At 48.5% G+C, this 10,619-nt stretch overlaps 1 pseudogene; it reads left to right on the top strand.

The window, feature by feature from the left end:
• Positions 1-2,459: 2,459 nt before the first annotated feature.
• LOC105806855 lies at positions 2,460-3,246 on the top strand (annotated as a pseudogene).
• Positions 3,247-10,619: the final 7,373 nt, after the last annotated feature.

The following is a 10,619-nucleotide window of genomic DNA, read 5'->3' on the forward strand; positions in this document are numbered from 1 at the left end:
CTTGGGGGAGAGTCAGTACACAAGAGTGTGTGTTTAGGCCGGGCGCAGTGGCTCACGCCTGTAATCCTAGCTCTCTGGGAAGCCGAGGCGGGCGGATTGTTTGAGCTCAGGAGTTCGAAACCAGCCTGAGCAAGAGCGAGACCCCGTCTCTACTAAAATTAGAAAGAAATTAATTGGACAACTAAAAATATATAGAAAAAATTAGCCGGGCATGGTGGCGCATGCCTGTAGTCCCAGCTACTCAGGAGGCTGAGGCAGGAGGATCGCTTGAGCCCAGGAATTTGAGGTTCCTGTGAGCTAGGATGACGTCATGGCACTCTAGCCCGGGCAACACAGTGAGACTCTGTCTCAAAAAAAAAAAAAAAAAAAGAGTGTGTGTTTAGTTTATCCAAAAGGAAGCTTAAATCACTGATTGGCTGGTTTGCCTACTTAAGATTCAGAGAGTATATTATAATTTAAGACGTATCACAATCATAAAAAGAGATAACCAGATACCACAAGCCTCCTAATGAAAGTACATATAGCTCCACCTGTGAAATGTCCATAGTAAATAGTTAGAGGCATGATCAGATTCAGGTTCAGATACAGAACTATCAGTTTGCAGAGAATAAAGGAAGCCAAGGACTACCAAGGGCCGCAATCAGCAAACTTTTTAGATTGTGGGAACTTCTGAAGTGGAAAATTGGAAAATTCCACTACCGGGCTTCCACCCCTGCAACCTTCCCCCGGCAGCTGCCACTCTCATAAATCACCTGTAGCAACTACAGTACCAGGAGGCACTGAGGTTGCTTAGGACCCTGCCCCACTAAAGTTAACCACGTTGTAACAGTGCCCCACTTCCTCCCTAAGCAAAGGGTATAAAAGACTGCTACGTTCTTTGTTTGGGGCTCAGAATTTGGAGGCAAGTCCCCTCTGAGCCCGCCGGCATAAATAAAACCTGTTCTGCTGTACTTCCGTGTGCCTCTCGGTGTGTTCCTGGTCAACTCTGCTGTAACATTTGGTTTCCTGACCAGGAAACGCCGAGTGCGCTGGCCCTTTAAGGCCACCGGCTGGCTGGCCCCTACAACTGAGAGAGAGCAAGTTGCCTGCTTGGGGATAACATCCTCTTCACTGCAAGGGGCTCCGCAGACTGCGAGCCCAGGACCCACCCGGACAGCGGTGAAGTACTGGCAACCAGGCAACCAGGAAAGGACGTCAGGCATCGGCAGCGGTAAGGTCCCGGGACTTGGTCCAAAGGTAGCCAGGCCCGTCTCAGGACAGAAGAGGAGCTTGATCACCTCCTAAGGAAAGCTTTAAGGTTCCCCAGGGGGTGGAATGTAATAACCTCTGTGTGAGCATGAGGGCTGCAGCTCCACGGTCAGAGACTATGGAGCTTGATTGGGTCCATATCTGCGGTTTTGTGGCAGTGTCGAAAGGCATAACAGTAACTCACTCCTGCGGAAGGAGAGTGACCTGACCCGGGGTTTATACGGGTGCACCTTCGCCAAGACGTGCCTAAATCCCCGTGAGGGGAGCAGCCGGGCAGACAACTGACAGTAAACCCTACCCTGTGCGACACTGATCAGTAGGACAATGGGAGGGAGAGAATCCAAGCCAACTGTCCTTAGGTGTATGATCAAAAATTTTAAGAAGGGATTTTCGAGTGACTACGGAATTAAGATGTCACCAGATCGCCTCCAGACACTCTGCAAAGTAGAGTGGCCTTCCTTTGGAGTTAGGTGGTCCGATTCGGGCACCCTCGACACTTCTATTATCCAGGCAGTCTGGAAACGAGTTACAGGCACCCCCGGACACCCGGATCAGTTCCCCTCTATGGATTCCTGGCTAGGAATTGCCCACACTCTGCCCCCTTGGGTCCAGTTCTGTGTAGAAAAGGGTCAGAGTTAGGTCCTCTTTGCTCAGAAGCCAAGAAAATCTTTTGACCCCAACTTCAAGCCAATCCACCAAGGGCCGCCGGAAAATGAACTCCCCCTGCCACCTCCATACAATCCCGGCAACCCAATTCCTGGACCCACACTGTCAGCACCGGACACTCTGCCACCCTCTGACCCGCCACCCTCCGATGCCTGATGACCCGGCCAAGGAGACTCCAGTAGCTCATTGTCTCTGTTCTGCCCAGAACCCAACTCCATCCCTCCAATTGCCAGTCTGCGAGGTCGGAAATCAACTCCGGGTTACCAATGACGGGACTGTCAAGCAGGGGCCCCCGGTACTCTATTATCAACCCTTTCAACTACGGATCTCCTGAATTGGAAACAACATACCCCTTCTTACTCAGAAAAGCCACAGGCCATGATAGACCTCCTGGAAAATATCTGTCAGACTCATCAACCCACTTGGGAGGACTGCTGGCAACTTCTCCTAACCCTCTTCAACACCGAGGAGCGGCGCCGGATCACTGCAGGGGCCTGGAAATGGGTTCAAGACAATGCACCAGCGGGCATCCTTGATCCAGAGACATGGGTGCAGCCAGCAGTCCCAGATGTTGTGACTACACAGCAGCCCCGGGAGTCAGTGCCACCGCCCATGCCCCGTGCCCCATGCGAGCTCCTGCTGCAGTGCCTGCAGCAGGCCGAGGGCCACCGCCAGCAGGGACCCGGCAGGAGCACGCGGCCGCGGAGCAGGGCAGGGCTGGGGACCGTGCCTTTTGTTCCCGGAGATCTGTGGAAGTGTGCGGCAGGCAGCCCCGACGTGGAGGAGCCAGCAAGCAGAGCCAGCATGGGCGGGCGTGGCACGGGGGCCACCACTCGACTGGTCCAGGCATGCTGCTGGTGCTGGCTGCCGCGCTCCTGGCCGCGAGCTCAGCCAGCGAGTACGACTACGTGAGCTTCCAGTAGGGTGTCTGCTGGCACCCGAGCGGCCGCTTCTACACCAAGTCGCCACAGTGCATGGACATCCCCGCGGACCTGCGGCTGTGCCACAATGTGGGCTACAAGAGGATGATGCTGCCCAACCTGCTGGAGCACGAGACCATGGCCGAGGTGAAGCAGCAGGCCAGCAGCCAGGTGCCCCTGCTCAACAAGAACTGCCACATGGGCACGCAGGTCTTCCTCTGCTCGCTCTTTGTGCCCGTCTGCCTCGACCGGCCCATCTACCAGTGCCGCTGGCTCTGCAAGGCCGTGTGACTCGTGCGAGCCTGTCATGCAGTTCTTCGGCTTCTACTGGCCCCGGATGCTCAAGTGCAACAAGTTCCCCGACGGGGACGTCTGCATCGCCATGACCCCGCCCAATGCCACCGAAGCCTGAAAAGCTAGAAGGTTTTGCAGGAATGAGCATCACTCAACTGTTGGAGGTAGCCCAAAAGGTGTACCGGAACCGAGATCATATGGCCCAGAGGAAAAGTGAGAAAAGGATAAAACATAAGGCCACACTCTTGGCAACAGCACTCGGGACTCCTGTGTCTACCCCAGGGCTCGGTACAAAACCTGAGAGGGGGCCCTGCAAGGACACTAAGACCGGACCAGTGCACATACTACAAAGAGACGGGGCATTGGAAAAACTAGTGCCCACACCAAAAGCCTGCCCCCCCACAAGACGAGGCCCTTCTCGGGGGTTCCAGATGGAACCAGAGACCCAAGATCTCATTGGACTTGCAGGCACAAACTCTCATTAGGACTGACCGTGCTCCCTTAACCTTGGCCCCTGGGAGCCCATGGTCACTGTGGATGGGGGGGCCGAACTGTAACCTTCATGGTGGGCACCGGGGCTGAGCACTCAGTGGTGACCACTCAAATCGCCCCTTTCACAGGGCGAAAGACAACCATAATTGGAGCCACTGGAAACCAGGTAGCCAGGCCTTTCTGCCAGCCCCGCTCCTGTCAACTTGGGGGACATGAAGTAACACACGAGTTTCTCCACCTCCACACTGTCCAGTTCCCTTGTTGGGACGGGACCTCCTACAGAATTTGAGGGCCCAAATCACTTTCCACCCCGAGGGTACCGCTGATCTCTCACTGCCAGCCCTGAAGTCCCTAATAATGGCGGTCACAGTTCCCTGAGAAATGGAGTGGCGGCTCCACAGTGACCAGTGTTGCTGCCAGGACCGAATGCCCGAACATAAAAACTCGTACAGATATGACTCCATCAAACCCTTGAAAAAGGCAATATCCCCTCCCAAAAGATGCTCACAAGGGAATGCAGGCCCACTTGGACAGACTTCTACAAAAAGGCATTCTGAGGGAATGTCGGTCATCCTGGAACACCTCTCTACTCCCAGTGAAAAGCCTGACGGGACCTACCGACCCGTCCAAGACCTTCGAGTAATGAACAAGGCCATGGTTACCCTCCACCCAGCAGTGTCAAACCCCTACACCCTCCTAGGACTCATCCCTGAGGATGCCAAATGGTTTACTTGTCTAGACCTGAAAGATGACTTCTTTTGTATCCGTGTGACACCCAGAAGCCAACCTTCCCTACATATGCATGGGGCCCTCTATAAGGAAAGGGGACTGATAACAGCAGGAGGTAAGGAAATAAAAAAAATAAAGAAAAGATTCTCCAACTATTGGAGGCCATATGGGAGCCAAAAGAAATAGCTATTATACACTGCCGAGGCCACCAGAAGGGACAGACCCAGTAACCCTCGGCAACTGCCTGGCAGATCAAATAGCAAAAGCTATAGCCGAACAAAAGCCACTTAAGCAGAACATTCAACAAGTCAGCCAAATTCTTTTAGCACCTGGATGGACAGAACAGCCTGAATACAACCCAGAAGAAAACACCTAGGCGAAAGGGGAAAGAGCCCGGAAGACTGAGTCAGGGTGATGGTGCCTACCAGACAGTCGGATGTTCATACTCAAAAAGCTGGCCTACTCAGTCACCTCCAAATATCACTTACACTCACACATGGGAAAGACTTCCCTAACCACCCTACTTAACTGACACTATTACATCCCCAGACTCCCTTCTCTAGCTGCAACCATTTGTGCTCATTGCCAGACATGTGCCAGAAATAACGCAGTTACACGACCCAGGCCTGCTCCGAGTATTCAACATACAGGAACATCTCCCTTTGAAGATGTGGAGGTCGATTTCACCGAGGTAAAGCAATGCAAGGGAATGAAATACCTGTTAGTAATGATATGCACCTTCTCAGGATGGACTGAGGCTATTCCCACCCAAACCAAACGGCTAAAGAGGTAGTGAAAATTCTCCTAAGGGAGATCATTTCCCGCTATGCGCTGCCACTCTCAATCGGCAACGACGATGGACCAAGTTTCACAGCAAAAATCACACAGACTTTAACTAGAACATTAGGGGTCAGGTGGAAACTCCATAACACTTATAGGCCACAGAGCTCAGGGAAAGTAGAGTGCATAAACCGGACCCTTAAAAACACCCTTGCAAAGTTATGTCAAGAGACAGGGTTACCTTGGATAGACTTACTTAGTCTAGCATTGCTTAAAGTCAGATGCACTCCAGGGCCGACAGGATAGTCACCCTTTGAAATTTTATATGGAAGACCCAACCCATAATCAAGCAGCTTAAGGGAGACATTGCCCAGATAGGAGAAAAGACCCTACACACTCAACTTACTTCCCTGTCAAAAACCCTGGGTCAAATTCATCACAATGTTCTAGAAAAGATCCCTATTGCAATGGGATACCCAGTCCACTCACACCAGCCTGGAGACTCAGTTTGGGTTAAAGATCAGAAGAAAACACCACTAGAGCCCACCTGGACAGGCCCCCACCCTGTAGTCTTAATCACACCCACTGCTGTTAAAGTTGCAGGGATAGCACCCTGGATTCATCACACAAGAATAAAGAAAGCCATACCTGAGGAAAACCAGGACACCTGGACAGCGCAACACAACCCAGAGGACCCACTGAAGACCCACCTCCGGTGTAGCAACGGCCCAGCAACCACGCCAGAGGCCACCCAAGCTGAATGACCGAGCCAGCCTATTACATAACCATCAGCCTGTTCGGACTATTGGCCCTATCAATGGGCATTGGACTTTACTCAGTATCTCCAAAAGACTGGGAGATGGGAGAAAAGATAATTCTTACTGTATTATATTGGGCAGCAATAGGATTCTTTTTCCAGTTTTGGTGTTATTCTTAGTCCCTAACCAAACACCCAAAAAAGGCGAGCCTTAGACCCACTCACTGCTGAAAAAGGGGGGACCTGCATATTCTTGGGGAAAAAATGCTGTTATTATGTAAATCAGTCAGGAGTAGTAACGTCTAAAGTCAAAGAATTAAGAGAAAGGGTCCAAAAGGGAAACAAAGAATTAGAACAAACATGGGATTTTATCTTAGGACAATGGACCCCATGGTTACTGCCACTGGCCGGACTGCTGATGACAATTCTCCTCCTTGTCACTATAGGCCCACGCGCACTGAGTGCAATTATAAAGTTTACAGGAACAACTGTAACTCAAAAAACAACAGCCCACATAATGGCCTTACGGGACTATCACCCATTAGAAAATGATGCCCCATAATAGACACATGAGGACAAATGCCTCATGGAAAATATATAGGGGCATCAAAGCGGGGGAATGAAGTGGAAAATTGGAAAATTCCACTACCGGGCTTCCACCCCTGCAACCTTTCCCTGGCAGCTGCCACTCTCATAAATCACCTGTAGCAATTACCGTACCAGGAGGCACTGAGGTTGCTTAGGACCCTGCCCCACTAAAGTTAACCACGTTGTAACAGTGCCCCATTTCCTCCCTAAGCAAAGGGTATAAAAGACTGCTACGTTCTTTGTTTGGGGCTCAGAATTTGTAGGCAAGTCCCCTCTGAGCCCGCTGGCATAAATAAAACCTGTTCTGCTATACTTTGTGTGCCTCTCAGTGTGTTCCCGGTCAACTCTGCTGTAACACTTCTACAGGACAGATGATGTTTTTTCATTTGTGTGTGTGTTTGTTTTAAAGAGGAGGGACAGAAGAGCCATAGGTTGGACACTTAAGAGACATACCAATAAAATGTAATATGTGAACTTGGATTGAATCCTGCTTTGAACAAATCAACTCTAAAATGCTAAAATGTTTGAGACTCTCAAGAAGATTTAAGCTCTGGCTGAATAAGCTACATAGAGAAATTATTGAGTGTGGTCATTTATTTTTAATGAGTCCTTACTTTGTGGAGGAATACAGTGAATATTGATTGAGATAATAAGATGTCTCTGGGTCGCGGTGTTCCGTTGTCGTGGTTGGTGGCAGTAACTGAGCCAAGATACTGCAGGACCTGCTGCCTCTTTCTCAGATTGCACAGAGGATCAGAGCACTGCTTCACACAGGCATTTTGAAAATAAAGTCCCAAAGAAACAAAAGGGTTTTCAGGAGGATAATGGAATTCCGGTGCATCTAAGGGGTGGAGGAGCTGATGTCCTCCCTTATGGAGGCACCATGATTCTTGCAGCTGGTGGAATAGCATATCCTTCCCATCAGCTGGCCAGGGCTTCATGTCCCAAGAAGCAGGATTGACCTCAATCATCCCACCAATCACTTGGTTTGATTTCATTCAGCTTTCTACGACCAGCAATCTGATAAATAACTGAGGTCTTCTTTGGGGATCAATATTTATTGACTTGTGCTAACTGCCTCCAATGAAGCAGTCTTTACCATGGTGGGGGGATGTCTTTGACTTTAAAACAAATCTGTGGGGTGCAGGATGTGGGAGTCGAGGGAGGTATTTATGAAACAAGACTGACAACATGTTAGTTACTGAAGGCAGGATGATGGGGGGGGGTGTTCCTCATATAATAGTAAAAGGAATAGACTGTTCTCAGATTTCCATAATAACACTGTTAAAAATGAACCAGTAATCAGAGAACTTTGCACCAGTTAGCCAATTTGGCTGTGGCAATACTTTCTTTTAATAAACTTATCGAAATGTCTAAGCCGACAGTAAGTGGACCAGTTCTGGAATAGCACTTTAGGCAAAATATGACAAGAGGGTAAAAGTCTAAACTATGACCTTTTCCTTCCTACAGATATGAGGAAGGAAGGAAAGTCTCTTCCATCTGTCCCCCGCCCCCAGTACTCCATGTAGTTGATATGCAATTCTCAGGAGAGGGGGTCCCCAGTCCCTTGCCTAGAGCCTTGACTTCAAGAGAGTTGACTCTAAGCCTGCTTGTCAAGATGTTCTCTCACTTTGAAGAATTTGAGACTCTAGCTTAAAAAAAGAGAAGAAAAAGATGCTTTGGGGATGACTTTCTAAGAGATTTAGGTACATTTTTAGAAAGAAAATTGTCAGATGGCAAGAGGATATTTGCATAGCAGAACTGCAAAAATGGGAAACGTGGACAGGAAACTAGAGAGTAAAAGATGGATTTGATGTATATATATATATATATATATATTGATGACTTCTATACACCAAAGAAGCTGCATCAACAAAAATAAATACAAACAGAACACTGAGGAGAACAGTGATAGTCTCATGAATAGGACTTAATATCCTTGCTAATAGAAAAAGCTTTCACAAATTAGTAAGGGAAAGCGGTCTGTCGTGGATATGATGAACTAGGCACTTAAAACTCATTCCAGCCTGCTAATGCACACCTTCCTGTACCTACAGAGGCCAGAAAGGTAAAAGCTATACTATAAGCCAGCTATGTTAAATAACAAACACTCCAAGGCCAGGCACGGTGGCTCATGCCTGTAATCCTAGCTCTCTGGGAGGCCGAGGCCGGTGGATCGCTCAAGGTCAGGAGTTCGAGACCAGCCTGAGCAAGAGCGAGACCCCGTCTCTACTAAAATTAGAAAGAAATTAATTGGACAACTAAATATATATAGAAAAAATTAGCCGGGCATGGTGGCGCATGCCTGTAGTCCCAGCTACTCGGGAGGCTGAGGCAGGAGGATCGCTTGAGCCCAGGAGTTTGAGGTTGCTGTGACCTAGGATGACGCCACGGCACTCACTCTGGCCCCGGCGACAGAGCGAGACTCTGTCTCAAAAAAAAAAAAAAAAAAAAAAAAACACTCCAAGACTTAGTGGCTAAAAATGGCAACCATTTATCATGTCTCAGGAGTCTGTGGTCTGCTGATCTAAGCTAGGCTTACCCACAGGTGTGTGGTTGGTTGGAGAATGGTTGATCTAGGCTGAGCTCAGCTGGGGGTGATTCTACTCCAGGTAGCCCCTCCTCCCTCAGAGACAGCAGGCACATCCTCATCATAGCACTGGCAGAGGTACAAGAATAGCCAGGCTCAATGAACATGCACTTTTCAAAACTTGGCTTGTATCACATTTACCAATATGCCATTCATCAAAGCAAGTCATTGTAGGGGAGGGAAAAAGTTGTTTTTTCTACTACCTCCTTAGGTTCAATGGCTTGGCCCCTGCAAATTAGGGTGATAAAAGGAAGATTAAAAGGAGAAAACGTTTGTTAATGGGAAAAAGCCCAAACTCTGTAAAATACTTTAAATAGGTTTATTCTGAGCTGAGTGTGTGTGACTGTAGGCCCAGAACACATGGCCTGAAGAGGTCCCGACAAAATGTGCCCAAGGCGGCTGGGTTACAGTTTGATTTTATACATTCATGGACACAGGAATTACAGGTAAAATCATAAATCATAAATCAATAAATGGAAAGCATACATTGGTTTGGCATGAAAGGCAGGGCATAGGTTATAGGTGGGTTTAAAGATTCTTTGATTGGTTAAAGAAATGGAGTTTTGTCTAAAAGCTTGGAATGTTTTAAATTAAAGATATCTCTTAATCTGAGACAAGCTAGGAGTCATTTACCAAAACTCAAGTGATCTGTTAAGTAAATGGCTGGCCTGCAGGTGTGGTTTAAGCTTTGTCTTGCATGACCTCGGGTCTTGTTGATGATTTAGCCTCTTACTGTTACAAAGAGTAACTCCAAAAGGGAGGGACCATAATGAGCCCTGTCTGACCTCCCTTCTCCTCATGGCCCACAATGCAGCTTTAAGGTTTTTCTGAGGTCCCCTTGGCCAAGAGGGGGTCCATTCACTCTTCTGGGGGGCTTGAGATTCTATTTCAGTTCACAGGTTTAGCATTACGTATGCATATGAGGGCTTCATAAAAAAGTGAAGGCCAAAAGAAGCAATTAGACCCAGTGGTTTCTATACTATTTTCTTAAAGAAAGATGAATTATGGAGACAGGACAAGACAAAGGCAAAGGGGTTTGAGCTTCTAGGGAGCTGTAAATTTTAGGAAGCTAAATATATGGGGGAAAGTAATGAAAGATAAGGAGTATTTTGGTAAGGTGTGTAGACCCATCACAGTACCGACCTTCTATTTTCTTCCCACCCACCTTGTGGAGAGAAGAGGAGAAGGTTTCCTCCATATGCAGAGGCCCCGAGACGGCCCACAGATGGAGAGGCGACCCTGCGGAGCCCAGCCTTCTCTACCAGGGCACGCCGCATGTGGCTGAAATCATCTTGGACCCTCCAAACCAACCCAGTCACCAATAAATATCACCAAGGAATTCCAGTCAATGCCACAGGAAGCAAAAGAACTGCCCGTCCAAGTCCTGCCTGAATTCCTGACCCACAGAAGCATAAGAATACTTGCCTTTTTAAGCCAATGCATTTCGGGGTAATTTGTTACATAGGAACAGACAACTAGAACCCCCGACCAATACAACTGTTAAAAGGACAAATCTCTTTTTTTTTGAGACAGAGTCTCACTGTGTTGCCCGGGC

This window comes from Propithecus coquereli, unplaced genomic scaffold (assembly GCF_000956105.1).
Source record: "Propithecus coquereli isolate 6110/MARCELLA unplaced genomic scaffold, Pcoq_1.0 Scaffold148, whole genome shotgun sequence".
Taxonomy (NCBI): domain Eukaryota; kingdom Metazoa; phylum Chordata; class Mammalia; order Primates; family Indriidae; genus Propithecus; species Propithecus coquereli.